At 50.2% G+C, this 18,939-nt stretch overlaps 4 non-coding genes across 4 annotated transcripts; 3 read left to right on the top strand and 1 right to left on the bottom strand.

Moving 5' to 3' along the window:
* The first annotated feature begins 796 nt into the window (after positions 1–796).
* On the top strand, positions 797–869 carry TRNAV-CAC (transfer RNA valine (anticodon CAC)). The gene has a single exon. It is a non-coding gene; the product is annotated as a tRNA-Val (tRNA).
* Positions 870–6,823: 5,954 nt separating this feature from the next.
* Positions 6,824–6,897, bottom strand: TRNAN-GUU (transfer RNA asparagine (anticodon GUU)). The gene has a single exon. It is a non-coding gene; the product is annotated as a tRNA-Asn (tRNA).
* Positions 6,898–7,578: 681 nt separating this feature from the next.
* Positions 7,579–7,650, top strand: TRNAH-GUG (transfer RNA histidin (anticodon GUG)). The gene has a single exon. It is a non-coding gene; the product is annotated as a tRNA-His (tRNA).
* Positions 7,651–18,457: 10,807 nt separating this feature from the next.
* TRNAG-CCC (transfer RNA glycine (anticodon CCC)) lies at positions 18,458–18,528 on the top strand. Its single transcript has one exon. It is a non-coding gene; the product is annotated as a tRNA-Gly (tRNA).
* Positions 18,529–18,939: the final 411 nt, after the last annotated feature.

The following is an 18,939-nucleotide window of genomic DNA, read 5'->3' as shown; positions in this document are numbered from 1 at the left end:
AGATATTTGCAAATTAAGCCATGTGCATGTATGACGCTATGAGGGCAAGCTGAGTGTGGCTGAAAGAGAGTGGAATTTCCACCAGTATCGTGGTACGAAGGAGATAAAAATGGAAGTTCAGAATTCCTCAAGGGGCAGGACCCAAGGAAACACCTCAGGGTCTCAGGTGGGAGCCCTTGCCGTCTAGAGCATGGCACTGTGAGAAAACTAGCCCTGGGCTGAGACTTCCCTGCAAATCAGCTCAGTCAAGGACTGGATTGAGGTGATCTTCCCCTCTGCTGCCTGCTGGGGGAGAGGGTGCACAATCTTCAGAGAAAGATAACATCATGACTCTATCATTTTTCACACAACAGGTTCATCCTTCAGTCACAATATTCTAGGAGTATAAAGGAACAGAAGCCAGGAAACGTGGAAGTTGACTCAACAGATGATTGAGATATTGAAGTGAACAGGTAGGAACCTAAAGTGATATGTTTTAACTGTTCAGAAAATAGATGACAGGATCAGTCTTTTTCACCAACGATAGAGAATCTATTTTAAAGAACCAGTGGAAATTCCAGGAGCTGGGGAGTCAGCGGGGGCGACTCCTGCCCTCAGGTGCTTAGTTGTGGAACTGGAGACACTGTGTTGGATGCGGGATCCCGAAGTTAAGCGAGGGCCTCTCAGGAGTTCAGTCTTTTCGCTTGAGGGGTCGCTGGTGCTTCCCGGTTTATTGTTCGCTTTAAAACGTTGGTGATCATGATACTGGTGGCAGGACCTATGGTTTTCATGGGTGCAGCTAATAGCTCTCAGCACCGTTTCCGTAGTGTAGCGGTTATCACGTTCGCCTCACACGCGAAAGGTCCCTGGTTCGAAACCAGGCGGAAACAAATGTTCTTCCTTCCTGAAACGTTTACCTTCCCTTTCAAAAAAGCAAAACGGCCGAAAGGCAGGGGCTGAGGCAGCGGGCGCAGCTGCATTTTCCATCCCCAAGGTACAGGCCAGGAGTTCCGTTGCTGCCTGAGAGCCTGCTCAGCGCTAGGAGCCAGCCCTCCTTTCTCCGCTCTGAGTCACTGCGGAGTCGAGGCCACAGCCGGCTGACCCAAGTGCGCAAAGGACAAGGCTGACTTCGGCTCATTTTTACATCCGGAAATCCCCTCACCTCCGAAGCAGGCGCCTAAATCTCCTCTACACGCTGACACCTATCATGTCTGAAAACCAAGGAGTTCATTCCTGCGAAGCACCCTTGGCTTTCCCACACCTCAGCACACGCGCGGAGCACGTTGCGTGACAGGCCAAAAGAGCACGAACACGACGCCGCCCCGGGTGCTCGACCCAAAGACACGTAGATGAAGAATGTCACGCTCCACGAACTGAGCGGGTCGGGGAGGCAAAGGAGCCGGTAACGTGCAGTTATCAGGGGAGCCCCCAGAGCAGGGTCACAGATCACGAAGTAGACGGATCCGCTCATCACCCGCTGAGAGCCCAAATGGGCCCCTAATTTAAAAGGAAACTGAGGTTCAGAAAGAGAGCATGTCCTTGCGTCGGCCGCACGTAGAGCTAAAGTTAGACTAGGATGAAACCCAGCCAGTTACCTTGTGGCCTGACCTCAGAGTCCAGAGTCGCCCAGGTCGGGAGAGCTGAAGGGTGATGGGCAGCGGGGCAGCGACTTGGGCGCCGCGCACTACCGCGTTCAGCCTAAGGGGCGCTGGGAATCGCCTTCTTTTCTGCTTGGCCCTTCTCAGAAATTCACCCTTTACTGTCACAATTTTCAAGTGGAGAGGCCAAATTTGAGAATCTGTCTCCTGCGCGGCTCCCTGGTGGTCTAGTGCCTAGGATTCGGCGCTTTCACCGCCGCGGCCGGGTTCGATTCCCGCTCAGGGAAACCTCCTTTCGTGGAAGAAGAATCCGACTCTCTTTTCCTCCTTCATCTCAGAAACCTGATGGTTTCACAGAGTTTTCATCCAAAGACAACCTGCGATTTGAGTTCCAAAAACTCATTAAGACATTTGAAACATACAGAACACTTGAAATACAAACATATATTCTGGACCTAACCGCGCAGAGTTAACATTTTCCCACGTTTGCTTTCTCACTCTCTCTCCATATATACGAACTGCGACGCCTTTGGAGTAACCTGGAATCCGTTCTCTCCAGGCTTGTAGAGAAGCTTCAGGCGGTGTTTGATTCGGCTGTCCCCCAAGTGCAGGCCAGGCACGTTCTGTGCTAGTAGGAATCCCTCCGGACCGGCTGCCCTCTGGTCTCCTCCCGGTTGCCTTGGCGGGCAGTGGGGTCTTGGGTCAGCCTGAGCGCTGGAACCGCCTACCTGGGGAAAGGCCCTTCAGGGAAGTGCAGCTGCCCCTCGGCTGTTGCCCGGCTCCCTGGGCCCTGCAGGGGGCAGAAAGGTGAAGGATCTTCCGTGTGGTGGGAGGATGAAGGGAGCAGGTGGGAACTGCGTTAAAGGGAGGGGGAAAGTTCTCAAGAGCTTCCCAGAATTGTCTGCATGGGTAGACAATTTTGTATGCATCACAAGAGTTTAAGAACTTCTGTCTAAACACTACTTTATGTTGTCTTCCGGATTTTCTAATGATGTGGAAAGCATTGCTGGCACAGTATTCTAGTGTGTACACGTCTTGGATATATTTTCTCTTCAAAATGCTTATGGCACTGAACGGCCTAAATTTCCTCTTCTGGTTTTACTGATCCAATAAGCAAAGTTTAATTCCAATAGCGATTGAAGTTCGTAAAATTTAGGACTATGTGTTCCAGTAAAATACATGTGCCCTAGAATATCTTTTAAATAAAGATTACGTCGCAGAATTCTGTAAAATCATAGCGACTTAATTATGTCAGTTACAATTTGGGAGTAAACCGTTTTAGGCGTCACCCAATATATGATTCTAACATGCATTTTTCTATTAGGATTCAGTTCGAGTTGCCATTTTAAGATCTATTGTTCCCTTTAATTCTCTGGCTGATATTAAATTGAGTTAATTAATGTATAATCTTTGCTCGGAGAGTATCTAATTAAGACAGGAAAAACAAAACACTGTCCAACTCAGTATAATGCAGCCGCATATTTTTATAGACTGCAGAGTGGTCAAAGTTTCACAGGTTAGGAGGAGTTGTGGGCATCTTTAGGGGATGATGGTGAACGCAGCCATCATGTCCCCTGAGGAAGAGTAAAACCCATGGCATAAGTGCTCCAGGAAGTAAGCAGCTGTCACTGGAGACCTGCTGTGTTCCTGAGGTGTTTGTTTACTATTATTATTTTTTAAATTCCTGGTTCTTGGTCACCTGCCTGCTAGAAATGAAGTCATCCATTTTCCCATTCCTTCCTATGCTTCCCGTGTTTCACTCACTGCTCCTGCCCTTAGGCTCTGGCAGGTGGACGAGCCTGACTGTGTTCCCACTGGACTGCCCCATTTGGATGCCTCAGGTGCAGGTGCAGTGGCGCAGGGACTTTGGGTTTGTTCACAATTCAACATCTCTCCTGGAAAGGGGCCTGGCACCTCATAAGCACCGAATTAAGTGCTTGGCAATTGAAGGCATTCTAATGCAAGGTCCTGACACGCTGAACAGCAGAAGACAGTGGGTAAGATTGGGGGCAGCCTAGAGTATGAGGGACAGAGAGAGACAGAGAGACACAGGCACACCAAGACAGAGAGTGAGTGAGAGCAAGGGGGGTGGGGAGAAAATGTCCTATCAGATTTAGCATGTAAAAGCTGAAGAGCTCGGATTTTTGCTCATGAGCTTCAACAGAATAACCATGGGAAGGGAAGGGAAGGCAAAAACACTAAGAAGCCAGGTCTGCACAAGATGCATTACCAGGAGCAAGATCCTGTGGTTCCAACAGTTTGTCTCAAATAGGATAACTTTTGTACAAATAGCCCAACACTGTCCAGGAATCATACAGAGACAGTCACGGTCATGTTCATGCACGCTGGTGATATAGCAGGGAGGCCAGTCATTAGATTGTGTGCATCCAACGAAAGCAAAAATACAATTCAGAAGATAAGGGAAGAGGAAGAAATGTCTGGGACCAGCGGCTTCTCCCCACTCCAGTCCATAAGCTGCTTGGCAGGAAGATATCTGGGGTCATTCTCGCCAATCTACTCTGGACCCCATTAAGTAGGTCACCACCGGAAACAATTACAGTTGTTGGAAGACCTTCTAAACATCTTGGTAGTTTAGGTGCTGAACGTATGCAATAGGGTATCTCTGGGCAGTGCCCACATCGTCCTTCTACTGTACCTCTGGTTTACGTGAGTCAGGAGGGCAGCACTCTGCTTGTGACGTGTCAGTTAGCGATGCAGAAACTTTGTTGTGATGGCAAGAGTATGAAGAAAAGGCTCTTACTCTGTGTTAGAAAAATACATTGGGATACAAATCGGCCCACCTCCTATTGAAGTCAAGCTAGGAACACATAAAGAATGCCTTCAGCTTCTGGCAAAGGCGGAGTGATAGAAATCAGATTTACCTCCTGCCTGAAATCTCACCGCCGCCCAAACTACCATCCCCAAGAAATGAAAAAGATAAAAGACATGAAATACCAGTTTTCCAGACACTGTAAACCAGGCAGCAAAGGACAGCAACCCCTGAGAGATGAGACACAAACAAGGTGAGGCCTGCCACTGGCCCAGCTTACTGCTTTCAGAGAGTTTCCAGGCTGGGTAGGCACCAGGAGGGGCATCTGAGGCCAACTCCTTGGATGGTGGAGATGAAGCTGAGTGTTGGTAGGACAGCAAGGAAGCGAGAGTTCACAGGACAAAGATACAGTGATAAGAGAGATAGACAGAGAATCCAGGGTTATGAAAGTGTCTCCCTGGAGCACTCCGCAGAGTAATGATTGGGGTATGCTTCTGAAGAAACGGCCTGAGGCCAAGGAAAGAAACTATTAAAAAGATCATGGAAGAGTGCCTGGTGCTCACACAGGACAGGCAATTGTACTCGCTTCCCCCAGCCAGACTGGACTTGGACTACTCATAATTCGTGGGTCATTGGGAAGGACATTCAGGAAACTCTTGTTTCAGTAGAGGGAATAATGAGCCCTAGAATGACCGACCCCCAAAATCATGAAAGCAAGATCCAAAGGGATCCAACTGTTTACAAGTCGCTTAACTGTACCCCAGAACAAAACTCAAGAAGATTTAGAGGAATACCACAATAGCCAGTGCCCCAGCAGGGAAACTCTGACAATGTCTGGCATCCAATCAAAGAATGCCAGGCATGCAAAGAGGCAGGAAAACTTGAGGTGTGAGGAGGAGACTAATCAATCAAAACTGAGCCACAACTGACCTGATGTTAAAATTAGCAGAGAGGACGTTAAGACAGTTATCATGACTGTGTCGCATATGTCCCAAGAGTTAAGTAGAAATGTAGAACACATACAAATGGCCAGAATCAAACTGTAGACATGGAAATGATAACATCTGATATTATGTAATTCACCAGATAGAATTAAGAGCAGATTAGACATTGAAGGGGGAATTTAAAAAAAAAGAAAAAAAAAGGATCGGGGAACGTAAAGCCATGAACGACTGACGGTATCCTAAAATGAAACTACATACAAAAAAAGTTTTTTAATGAACATAGCATCACTGACTGGTGAGGTATGTTTAAAAGGCCCAATATAGGAGTAAGTTGGAGTCCCTGAAAAGACCAGAAGAGAAGGAACAATTTTTAAAGAAACATTGACAGAAAAATTTCCAAAGAGCCAAATGAACACTATGAGTGCAAGAAACATGAAGCAAAACACACTTAGCCACATCATAATTAAACTGCGCATGACTCCATTGAAATAGAACAATATCTTCAAAGCAGAGGGAAAAGGCACAGTATATACATAAAACAAAAATAAAGACTATGTCAGATTTCTCATCAGGAGCAGTGAGAAGACAGTGGAGCAACATCTTTAAAGAACATGGAATTCTATGCCTCCTCCCCAAGAAATGTCTTTCAAAAATGAAAGTGAATAATGACATCTACAGACATACAAATGCTGAAAGAATTCGTCACCCGCTGACCCACACTATAAGGAATGTTAAAGGAGTCCACTGACACCAGATGGAAATCTGGAGGTACACAAAGGGGCGAAGGACAACAGAAAAGGTATCTGCCTGGGAAAATACGTAAGATTTTTCTTATTATTTAAGTCTCTTTAGAAACATGGGACCGATTTTTCTAAAGTAATAACGGTGGATTGTGGGGTTTAGGACACATGCAAAGTAAGATGCATGATGACAATAGCACAATGGCCGGCAGGGAAGAAATGCGAAGAGGTGTGGCATCGCTTGAAGGCAGACTGTGGTAAGTTACAGAAGTCTGTTATAAAGCCTCAAGCAGTCGCTAAAATAAGAAAAGAAAGAGTGAGACCTAATAAGCCAGCAAAGGAGCGGAACTGGAAGCATATACGAACCATGTCAGCACTATGTGATCGAGCAACTGCTTCTCCAGGACTCTTCCCTCTAAGAAGACCTTGTACAAGGGGCCAAAGATACCGTACAAGAAGGATGACTGCAGCATTATTTGTAACCGTGAAATCGTAGAACCAACTTAATTTCAAAAGTATATGGAAAGGGTTAAATAAATACTAGTACGTGCAAACAACGGACGGAAGAAAGTCCATCGTGAAAAGGAATTCATAAACTAACGAAGACAGCCGTACTCTTTCTAGGATTTCCAGGGATCTCTTCCGATCGCACCTTATGTCCTCGTGTTGTGAACACGACACGGGGGACAGGAGGGTAGTAGTGGAGGACCCTTTTTCGACCTTTACAGGAAAGAATGTGCAGAGCAGAAAGAACCACGAAGACTTTACTTTCTAAAAGAGGCGAGAGAAAGGCGTCCCTGGGTGGGCTCGAACCACCAACCTTTCGGTTAACAGCCGAACGCGCTAACCGGTTGCGCCACAGAGACACACGTGCAACTCCTCGCTGTCACCCCTGTAGTGATCAAACACCGCATCCGCGCCAGGCGGAGTCACTCGCCTTTCGCAGGACAGCGACGCCGGCTCCAAAGCCTAGGACAACCGCAGACGTGGAGTCGATGCAGCGCGTTCTTCCCGTGGAAAAGCCGAGCGTCGGGCGATTCCGAAGGCAGAAGGGCAGCCGAGTGTCCCCGCCGCAGATGCCAGCGCCCCGGAAACGTCCCCGGACCTGAGCCGAGGGGTCCCTGAGGGAAGATGAAGGCCAGGTTTGGCTCCGTGACGACTCCCCATTCGCTCCGCGCGCGCCGCCCGCCCTCCGTTCGGCCGCGGTCGCCGGGGCGCGAGCCGGAACCAGGGCCTGCGGAGGGTTGGTCCAAAGGGGCAAACGCGAAGACGCGGGAAAGAAGCCGGCGAGGTGGGCACGAGGACAGCTTGACTTCCCAGGAGGCCTTTGCAGAGGCACGTGCCGGATTTGGGGAGATGAGAATTGGGGTTTGGTTTGGTTTGATCATCATGTACCAGAATTGAGAGGAAGGGAGTGGAACACGGAGAGCGGGCATGAGAGAAGACTATGAATACCGACATTTGTCCAGGCACAGCGCAGTAATTGGAATGATTTTACGTCAACATCGTAAGAGCAAGAATTCTTGCCGCCGCGGGGACCGTGGCGCGCCGTGATCGTATAGTGGTTAGTACTCTGCGTTGTGGCCGCAGCAACCTCGGTTCGAATCCGAGTCATGGCAACCTCCTCTGTCTCACGTGGCACGGCAGCTCCCGTTTTACTTTGTCTTGAAACTTGCACCGGCCTGGGGGCCAGAGAGCACTGCTTTCCCCAGGCCACCTGGCGGCAGGAGGTCAGGAGAAGGGAAGGAAACCCCACCCAGGCCACTCACCCCGTTTCTGAGCAGAAGGAAACCCAGGGCAGTGGTTTCTCTTCGGTCCTGCTCCAAAATAGGGAAGCCCGGCAAGGAGCCTCTTTTGCTGTAACTGGTGAAAAATGTTGTTTCTGTGTTACTCAAAATCTGCAGGATCTTAAAGACCAGATAAAAAATTTTATCAGATAGGCGACTCCCCCTGCCTAGACCTGTTTTGCTGGTTTAATCTTGGCTCCTGGGAATCTCTGCTCCGAGGACTTTTTCAATCCTTGGCTATTGTTCCCTTTAGAGTCACCGAAGTAACCTCTCTAGTGCCTTTCTATACTCTCAAGGATTTTAAGTGCCTGTCGGCAGCCACTCAAAAGACAAATGGTATCCAACAGGACTGGACAACTGGAAGACCTTAACAGTCACCGCAGAAATGATGATAACGGTGACTGCAGCACCCTCCGCCCTGACGACCCAGCTAGTGGACACCAGCGAATATGTGTGATTCTTCTGCCTGACTGCATCAATGCTGGTACCCGAGAGTACCGTTAGACTGAGAGCATGACCAAAAGCGGAGAGTTGGTAAAAATCAGACACAAATGGAGATCACACTTGAAACTTCCCTGAGCAGACAAACCCGTTTAGTCATATAAGGAAGAGCTCATTTAGCTTATTTTGCAAAACAAGTGAAACTTACCTTGGGCCACTTCTTGTTTATGCCTCTGAAAATCATAAACAAAGCCTAAAACTGTTCGCCAAAATTGATGGGAGGTAACCATTTTAACCAATTCCCTATCACGAGGAAAACTCTAATGTTATAACCAGTCACTGCGAAGGACAAAACAGCCACCGCCCCCTCATGAGATAAGTTGCTTTCTAACAGTGTAGCACCTCTGAGCCTCCTTCCATATTCCGTTGGAGTGCTCCCAGTTCCTGAACGGTAAAGCTTTTTGTGCACAGTAAACCTTCACTAATTACTGTTTCGGTGATCACGGTTGGTTTAACGTCTGCTATATCTGAACTTTGACGGTGCCTCGACATTTTCATCCACCAGATTGGACCAACAAGGGAACTCCACATCATGCTGCTGTTGTCCCATTGCCTGGACTTAGTGACTACCCAGTCAGTCACGCAGAACCATTAAAATCATTGCCATTGTCCTCTGTTTTATTTGTTAACAGTCACTGTCCAGACTCCTTTCACTTTACCTTTGCCTCTTCTAGAATGTCATGGAAATGGGATCATAGTGCACACACTGTTGCCTGCACACCTCTTCATCTTTGCACAACGTCTCTGACTTTATCGATTGTTGAGTACAGCAGATGTCATTCCTCGTTCATTGCTGAGTTGTATTCCATGGCAGTAACATAGCACAGTCTGTTTACCATTCACTCGATAATGAGCATTTGAGCTGTATCCAGTATTGGCTATTGTGAATAAAGCTGCTTTGAAGAGTCTTTCCACAAGAAATCTTGTGGACGTAGGTTTTCATTTCTCTCGGTGAAGAATAGCTGGTACCAGGGAGTAGTATATGCTCCACTTCATAAAAACCACCAAAGCCTTTTCCAAAGCAGTTGTAGCATTTTATGTTACCACCAACAATATGACGGTTGTGGTTATTCCACATCTTTGCCAAGACCGTTGGTGTTTCCTCTCCTTATGATTTTAGCCGCGCTACTAAGAGTAGTGGTATCTCAACATGGTTTTAATGTCCGTTTCTGTGACAGCTAAAAATATTGAGGACTCCTGGTATGCTTTTTTGGCCATGTGCATTATAATGACAGGCGGTGAGGGTTGTCAGCTATGTGTTGTGAATATTTTCTCCCTGTCTCTAGCTTGCTTTTCCATTTTAGTGGCCTCCTTGGATGAGAAGATACGGCTAACATTGATGAACTCTAATTTATCATTTGTCTTTGTTTTATACATTCTTTGGGTCCTGGTTAGTAAATCTTTTCCTACCACCAAATCATGAAGAATACTCAAAATGCCTTACACCTTTAACTTTTATGTCTTGGTCTATGATGCACTTCAGATTGACTTTTGTCTCTAGTGTGAGATAGAAATACAGCTGCCCCCCTCCCAATATGGAACCTATTTCCTTTCCGCATTGAACTGCTTTTCTTGAAAACTCATTCACTGATTGAGCTATGGGTCGGTTTCAAGTCTCTGAACCCAGTCCATTTTCCAGTTGTGTACCCTGATGCAACTTGCACACTGCTGGTCTATGTTGGGGGGGGCGGTCACAGTAACTCGTAACGTCAGGTAGTGCAAGTCTCCCCATTCCGTTCTTTTCCACACAGAGCGATACATTTTGCAACATGTAATAACTCAGGTTACCATCCCCCAGGTCAAGATATGCATGCCATCACATCATACTTCTCATTTCCTTGGGGGACACAGGCCCTCCCTCCCATGTACTGGCTGCCCCCTTGTGGCCCAAGAGCCTCTATTTTACTCTCTGGAGATAACAAACGCCCAGTTGCCTGCAGGGCAGCTGAACCAAGCCAGAAAGATCTACAAGACTCAAAACAGTCGGCATTTTCGGATGCAGGGCTGGGGGCGGGGGGTGGTGGTGAGGGGGCGGCGGGAAGTTAGCTCACTTTTCAGGCCTTTGGTCTTAGAGAAAGTTTCCTTTAGTCTTTCCTAACTGTGGAAAGTACAAAGCTTTGTGCTGCTTAACATTTCCTCTTCTTTCTAGGCAGAGAGAGTCCCACGGAGCATACCTAATTTGCGAAATTGTTCGCTGGGTGCGATGTTGAAAACTGGAGGCTGAGGGAGAGCTCTATCATGTTTTGTTTTGTGTGAATAAAAGAAAATGAGGAAGAAGCGGAGATACAGAGAGGGGAATAATAGGCTGGATCCTGAAAAGCGATCGTAGGGTCAGGCCCTGGATGTCAGATTTTGGAGAAAGAGAAGACATTGATGAGCATATCCAGGGAAGGACTTCGTTGGAAAGAGCAGACACTTAAGGCTATTTTATGACGTTTTCCATTCGTTTATATGTACTTCTCCTTTCCCATTGTTGTAGGTAAGGCACAGGTGAGCTTGATTCGTTCGTTGCTTTTTGGAATGCATGCTTAAACAAAAGTGACTTCCACACTTCAAATATTCATCTGTGAACCTCCTAGACTCCTCTTAGGCGCCACCACCTGTGCATTAAAAGTAAAATGGGTCCAACCTGGGGACTCTACCTGGGAAAGTGCAATTAATATTAAGGGGGTGGGTGAGAGAGAAATGAGACAGTCTCAACAGTGGTTGCTTCCCTTACTGCAGTGGTTTTCATATATGCTCCACACCCGATCGATCAATTCTTTCCTCAAGTCCTTTCCTCCTTTTCTCAAGCAGTTGAGAAAAAGAATTCAGTGAGTTGCATCCTGGAAATGCATGGATTTCATGGCTAGGGAAGTTCAAGTATTCCCAAGTGGGAAGATTGGGGACTGCCTACTCACTGGTACCCGGGCCATCGTTGTCTGCTGTGTCTACTTGGTCTGGACTGGACAAGGGGACTCCACTCACCTTCGCCAGCCAGGGGTAGGACGCGGTTCCAGAGGCGGTCAACTTCATGGTGACTCCAGATCCTGAGGCCTCATAGGATTTTTCTTCACTTTCCCTCTCATGTCTCTTCTGCCTGCCCAATAAGAGAGGATTCACTGCCTTTCTCTCTGTCAGGACCCATTTGGGTGTCCCTTGTGGACAGGACTGAAGTGGGCCTCTGGTTCCCCCTAGGTGTCCCTCCTGGCTTGGGCGTCTCCGGAGCTCAGGCTGGCCCAATACGGAACCCCCGGCTGGTGGGACCGCGGGGAGCCCAGAAGGCTACACTAGCGGTGGTGGAGGTGTGAGCCCCAGGTGGCAGGCGCCAGTCAAACCCTATTCTTCCCCGTGCACCTCCTCCTCGGGGATGCACGGGGCAGCTGGAATAAAGCGGCCCCTAAAACTTCTCTGCCGACTGAATCCAAAGAGGCATGAAGTCCCAGAAGCAGGGAGAGGAACCTCACTGAGCAGACTCAGACTTCTTCCCGGCTGCCTCTCCTGGGCAGGCTCAAAAGAAGCTGATGTCGAGGATGGAGCCAAAGAAAAGGCTTCATGGCAGAAAACCCTGCGATCTCAAGAGACATGAAAGTCTTAAATCCTAACGTCTAGATGAGCAGGGGGCCAAGTTGAAATCCACCCCTGTGCCCTGAACAGGAGAGTCATCTGCATGAGTTCAGAGGCCAGGAACAGGAGCGAATGTGCACATCTCTGGTTCTCAAACGGGGGCGATTTGGGCTCCCACCCTCACCCCTGGACCCCTCTGTGACACTGGGCCTTGTCTGGACACATTTTTTTATTGTTAAGACTGGGGGAAGGGGGACGGAGAGTTTCCACTTGGCATCCAGTCAGTAGAATCCAGGGGTGTCACTAAACATGCTTCGGTCCTCAGGCGGAGCCCTCCCCCACAAAAAATGATCCCGTCCAAAATACCAACACTGTGGAGGTTGAGAAACCCCGGTGTAGATCAATGTCCACACACTTGAGAGACGAGAAAACACGAATTCCTGACTACTGGGATGTGGGGTCTGAGGAAAACTGTGGCATCAGAGAGAACTCCAAGATCGCTGACCTGGGTATAGAGAACGATGGAGTTGGCATGGACTAACGCGGGCAAACTGCAGGTGCAGCAGGTTGTAAGGGGGAAGATCTGTTATCAAAGGGCACTCGGGTCCTCTGGCCCATCGCACAGCAAAGCCAATCAACGGACAATAGGTAGTGGTAAGGAAAGTACAGCGTTTATTGCAGGGTGCCTGAGCAAGGAGAACGGGCAGCTAAAGCTCAAAAGACCCAAAATCCTGGATGGCTTTCAGGACAGTGTATTTAAAGGCAGTGTGAGGGAGAGGGTCTCAGGGTGCGTGATCAGCTTCCACACAGTTCTCTGGCTGGTTGATGGTGAGGTAACAAGGTGAAGTTTCGGGAATCAACATCATCAATCTTCTGGCTCTAACTGGTCTGGGGTCTATGTGCTTGTGGTCAGCAGTTTCCATCTGGTGGGGAATCTGGGTTCTGTAAAAACCACTTGGGAATGTGCATCAAAGAGTGTTATCTATGTCCTTCAGGGTGGAACTACAGGTCCCGTGGCTCTGCTATATGACTGATATATTGTGAAAATTCTTACCAGTTCTCCTGCCCGACTGCTGTTCTTTGTTTCTGCATGTTTTCATTCCTTTAATCATTAATTCTTGGGTCAGACTTTTTGCAACTCAGGGAAGGCTCAGGAGACTGAAGTTTTTCTTTACGGAGAGCTGGGGACACGATGGGATGGGTTAACCGACAAAGCCCATCCGGGGATTGCTCGGCTTTAGATCCGGAATCCAATTTAGCGCCTTGGAGCCTGGCTTAAAAGGGTTTTCCATCCAAGCCGTCTCCGTTGCTGCATCCGCCTGAGTCCTTTTGGACAATGGAGATGCCGGCTCTCGGTGCGTGGCCCCTTCTCACCCCGGGCACATTCCCTCCCGCCTCCTCCCGGCCACCGTGCCCCTCGCACGCTCCCCGGGCCTCGCTGACCTTCTCTCCACACGCGGCCACCTCACAAAGACGCGTCACAAGGCTAGTTCTCAAGGCTAGGTGCGGCCGGGATGAGGCAACTCGCTCGGGACTTGCGGACCCGGCAGGCCCCGCGGGCGTTCGGGCTCCTTTTTTGGAGGAAGCACGGAGGGAACGGCCTTAGGGAACGATTTCTGCAACGACGGATGACCCCTCCGGAAGGCTCAAGGCCTTCCAGAGCAAAGGGAAAAGGTCACTGTAGTCCGAAGCACGAGAAAAGCCATCCACCAGCAGCTCCCTGGTGGTCCCGTGGCTAGGATTCGGCGCTTTCACCGCCGCGACCGGCTCGGGTTCGACTCCCGGTCAGGGAAACCTTTTGGGCAGCTTTCCATCCCCTGAATTGTGTTGCGGCGTGTGCCCCACACCGAGGAAAACCAGAGTGGCCGATTCCCAGGGCACCTAGGTCGTTCTCATCTCCAGGGCAGCCCTACCCCACCCGCGCCCGCACAGCGCCACATCCCCTCATCTCCACCGCACAAGTGGCTTTCCAGGGCCTCCGAGCATCTTGCTCAGGTTTACACAGCCCTGCAGAGGTTCAACTCCCTGTGGGGTGCAAACCCACGCCCGTTGCCACCCGGGGCGCAGGTCATGTTGAGTTCTGAATAACCGAGAGAGGCCAAGCCGAGTCTTGGTGTTAGTATCAATAGATGCCCTGGATGAAATGCTTATTAGGCGCTCGGCAGAGGTGCCTGGAGGCGATATCCACGAGGGTTGAGAGGAAGGTGAGCGCTGGGTCGGATCCTGGTGGTTGTTCCACTTGTAGATTAGGCGGTGTAGGGAGTTAACATCATTTAACTGACGTAACAAAGGCAGCAGGTGAAGTATGCGCAGAATGGAAAATTGTAACACTGCTGCCGTAAGCAGAAGGTAGGAGTAAAAATCAACACCGCTACGTCAAAACGATGCTACCCACCACAATCAAGTCCCACCGTTTCTACAATGGCTGTTGCATTTATACCCTGCACACTCTCCCAGGCACTGGGTGCGTTTTGCCTTTTCCTTTCGACGCTCACTCCGAAGACCTGTTGGGATAAATGTTGCGTCCACTGTAAGGCAACAGGAGAGAGAGCGAGAGCGTGGCAGGTGCTGCGGACGGAGCCTCAGAGGCAGCAGGTGGCGTGTGTAGATGATGAGACAGCGCAATGGCTGCGGGTCGGTGGGTTGGGCGCCACTGCTGAAAGGCGGTCAGTCTTGTAGGCCGGGCAGTGGCATCTTCTGTGTGTTGGGTAGGCGGGAGTGGGCGATCGGTGGCTTTTCGGAGATCGGTTTGGAAGAACAGCGAGGGGAGGGGAGGGCAGGGTGTTGACCGTGCCTGCGGGGTGCATGCTCATAGTTACCGGGCACGGGAGAGACTGTGGTCACGAAGGTAGTTTTCCCAGGACGAGGCTTGTCTACTGCACTGGGGCGTGCTGATGTAGGGATTTGTGCTGATGAGAGATTGCGTTCGTGCTCTCCCCTGATACCTCTCGGTTCATGACAGACGACGTCTCTTCCGTGGTGTCTCGCTGCACTCCGCTCCCCGGGCGCAGGGCGAGAGGCGCAGCCCCAGCCAGCGCTCCACAGCTTGGGAAATCGGGTCTGCACCCGCATCTTCCGGGCTTTCCTGTTAAGTGACCTAAGTGTATGGATGGGTCCTATTCTTGAGCCACGCCTCCTGTCTGTTCACAGGTGCTGGACGTGCCTTCTCCTCTAGCCCGCTTCCGGCCACGCGCGTGTGTGTGCGCGCGCCGGGACCCGCCCACTGGGCCCCGCTCTGGTCTGGGCAGTTCCCGCAGGCTGGCCGGCAGGCATCTGTAGGAGAAAGGCCACGCGGCCGCGGTGTTGCGAAAGCGTGGGTACGTTGCCCGAAGGTCTCGCACTCCACAGTCCCCTGGGGGCCAGATCGGAAAGAGGCAACCCTTCCAGGAACAAGGAGGCCCGAGGCCTGCCTTCGCAAGGAGGCTCCCGGAGCCGGCGCGCAGTATCCTTGCCTGGGCTAGCCAGCCCTTCTGGCCTTCCACCCGGCCTCGCTTTCCTCCTTCTCCTCTTCCGCCCCAGCCGTGTTCCTGCGGAGAGTGAGCGCTCCCTCCACCCGCCCCTCGGCGCCCCCCGCCCACCCCACCCCACCCCACCCCACCCCACCTCATCCCACCCCAGCCCTCAGAAATGATCTAGCTGCCTCTCCGGTGCTTACGGCGGGAGTTGGATCAGTGTTTTCCTGCAACGGGAGGAGGGAGAACCTGCGGCGGCAGGAGGCAACCCGTTCCCTTGCTGGTTCTCTGGGCTCAGCCCATCGAGGGGACTAGCTCAGGAGCCTGGGTCTCGCGCGGCCCGACGAGCCGGCCAAGTTGGCGTCTCTCCCACTGCTCCTCAACGGGAACAGCAGGAATATCCTGTGGGGTCCACTCTTACCCAGAAGAGGCACCCGGGAAATCATCCAACACAAGGCCGGACGCTGCGCGATGGACCACTTGGGAGCAACGATTCCGTCGGTCTGTCCTTCCCTCCTAGGGCTTTGGGGAGCGGAGAAATCATCTAGGACGACGCGCTCTTCAGCGTCCTGTCTGAGACAAAAGAGGGAAGGAGGGTGTCTTCCAAGAAGGCAGCAGCGCCGAAGCCTGTGGTCGCAGAGGCCTGTGGATCAAGGGCGCCCTCTCTCGACCAGGGTTATCCAGCTGCTGCGGAAAACTCACCTGGCTGAGGCCCCCTCCTCCGCCTCCTCCCCATCTTCCGCCTCCTCTGCCCGCCCCTCCTTCGCCTTCCCCTCCTCCTCCCCCCCTTCCTCTTCCCCCGTCTTGTTTTCTATCCTGGGGTTCCTTGAGTGCCTACCTTCCTTTGTGCCAGAGGACCTCTCACCTCCGCCGGAGGGCTGCAAAACATACAAACAAACAAAGAAACAAAACCAAAAACATATCCTGTTGAGGGCAATTTCTTAAAGTCTTCTTGGGAATTAACTAAATGGGCACACTTGCCATTTGCCTCCCTTTACCGCCGTCCCCTCTAGTGAAAACTAAGAACGACACAAGTTGCCCTCAACAGGATTTGTTTGTTTTTTTTTTTTTTTTGCAGCCATCCAATACCGTGAAGAGAGCATGTTTTTGAAGCTCCAAGTGTGTCTGCTGAATCTCTGCGGTTTGGAATACTTGAAACTGAAACCATTGTTACTATTATCCTTTCTCCTATCCTATTCTTGGGCTATATCGCACTTGGAGTGGGGATGAAGAAATGAAGGTCACTGAAGGACTGTAGCTGTGACGGGAGGGGCCTCAGGGGCCCAGGGAGGGGGACGTTTCTGGGGAGGAAATCGTGCGGAGATGCAGGAAGTTGCGGAGTGGGGCCTCTAACCTTGGTACGCCTGAGTTTACCGGTCTTGGTATAATTCAGGACAAGGAACGACCTGTCTATGCCAAGGATATTGCCCATGGAAAAGGGGAGAGGCAACCGAAGAAAAGCAAGCATTGGCCTGGAATCAAACCCGGTTCTACCGCATGGGAGGTGAGAATTCTACCCTTGAGCCACCAACGTTTCCACCTGTGCAGCTCGACTAGGATTCCTCTGGAAGAGGCTCGGGAAGGACTTTGAAAAGAGTTCTGAAAACAACAGGCCTCTTTGGTAGACATGCAGAACAAACTAAAAAACAAACAAACAAGAAAATACCCAGAGCAAAAGCTTGCATAGGAGGCTTACGTCAGGCAATACCATCAAGCTGTGGCTTTCACATCAAAATACTGCGGGCTTCATTTCCTCACTGACGATGCAGTCATTCTCTTTGCTCCCCCCCCCCCATCGCTTGGTGCCTCCCAAACCTGTCGAGGCAGAGGGTGGTGTGTGATGCTGACAGGGAACTCACTGGTGTGTTGAGTTTTAGCATTTGTGACTCTGAGACGCATAGGGGGCATGGATTTGTGATTTAGGAGTTGTGAGTGGAAAGTGCAGGTTTGTAGTTTAGAAAGGGGTGTGGGAATACATGTAGATCTGGTCGATGTAGTTGGTAAATGAAAGCATGATGGCCAGAGCTGGCGTGTGTCTTTGGTGTTGGGCAGAGGGCAGATAGAGCCAAAGGTCTTCAGGGTCAAGGAGATGGTTGTTTTCCTTGTTGAGTTCAAGTTTCTGACTCAGCCTCCACCTAGCTTGGCTTCTCAGCAAGAGAAGCATGACTGCACGTCTGCAGCTCCTATCTTTCAGAAAGGCATAATGGTTCCTAAGTCCCAACATGTGGGGGAGCCCCCCCGCCAGGTTCCTTTCTTCAGTGTAATTTCCCCCAGGAAAAATTGGGAAAGAAATCTCTCTGTATTTCAATTTCATCAAAGGACCAATATGTTAACCTCGACACTATTCTAAAAATTAGTCTGCTCCTTATATAACCAAAACACCAAAGCCTACGTCCCACATGCATCTCAGAGTCACGAATGCTAAAACTCAGCACAACACAGAGTCCCGTTTGGGAGATTAGATTCTCCCATATAATCAAACATTGGTTGCAAACAATAGTAATTAACCTTTTAATAATTATGATATATCACATATCCTTCCAAATGCTTTGAACACCTTAAAAAGCAGACGCATACTATTGTTATAACGGTTACAAAAATGACTCACTATTCTTGTACAAAACAACGGTGTGTTTCTTCGTTACCTCTCTTTTGATTCTGGCCCTTTCCTTCTTCTCATTCCAGTCTAATTCTGCTTCTGTTTCTTATTTCTTGCCTGGATGAGAATTTCACTTGCCTAACCTAGCAAGTTGGATTATTTTCTCAGACTCTCTAAGGTAAGAGTTTGAGGTTGAGAGTTGCAGGTATAGGGTCATAAACAAGGGATCTGGATGAATTTCCGATGTTTTTTCGGCAGGGGTCTGTTGTACGGTTAGAAAGAGCCTTTTTCAGAGTTGCGGTGTGAGCTGACGAAGCCAATATTTTGATATTTTCATTTGAATGTTCCCACTTCATGCTGTTGCCTGCTTGTAGGCCTTTTTCGCAAGGCTTTGTTCCGAGTGCCTGTCGGTCTGTGAGCTCTGTCTTTCAAAGACAACGCTGTAGGCCCATTTTGGAACCTCTTTGTTTTGCCGCCGCGGGTCCCTCGGTCGCCCTGGAGATGCTTTCTGGAGAGCCGTCAGAGGCTTGCACGGAAAGGGGCATTGGTGGTTCAGTGGTAGAATTCTCGCCTCCCATGCGGGAGACCCGGGTTCGATTCCCGGCCAGTGCAGAGTGTCTCCTCTCGATCCCTTTTCCGGCCCAGACTTTTCACCCTTGGTTTTTGCCTGCTGCACACACAAGTCCAATGACGTCGTAGTTCTGGCCACAAGGAGTACGAAGATGAGAATTAACACCCGAAGGCAGTCCTGAGCGGAAGACGTTAAGGAGCGTCTGAATGGGGACTTTGCAGAGCCCTGGGGCTGTGAGGGAGTACCATACGGCAGCAACCACCTCGCTGGCCAGTCGGTACCTTTCTACCTGCAAGTGTCCTCCACCTCTACTCATCCTCCTTCTCCTGGCCCACTTCCTCCCCTCCTTATCCCCCTCTTCCCTTCCCCTCTCCTTCTCCTTCTCCTTCCCTTTCCCCTCTCTCTCCCTCCCCCTCTTCCCCTCCCCCTCCTCTCTCTCCTTCGCCATCTGT

Source organism: Globicephala melas, chromosome 1 (assembly GCF_963455315.2).
Source record: "Globicephala melas chromosome 1, mGloMel1.2, whole genome shotgun sequence".
In the NCBI taxonomy this organism is placed as follows: Eukaryota; Metazoa; Chordata; class Mammalia; order Artiodactyla; family Delphinidae; genus Globicephala; species Globicephala melas.
This window is presented reverse-complemented; position numbering and strand designations above follow the sequence as displayed.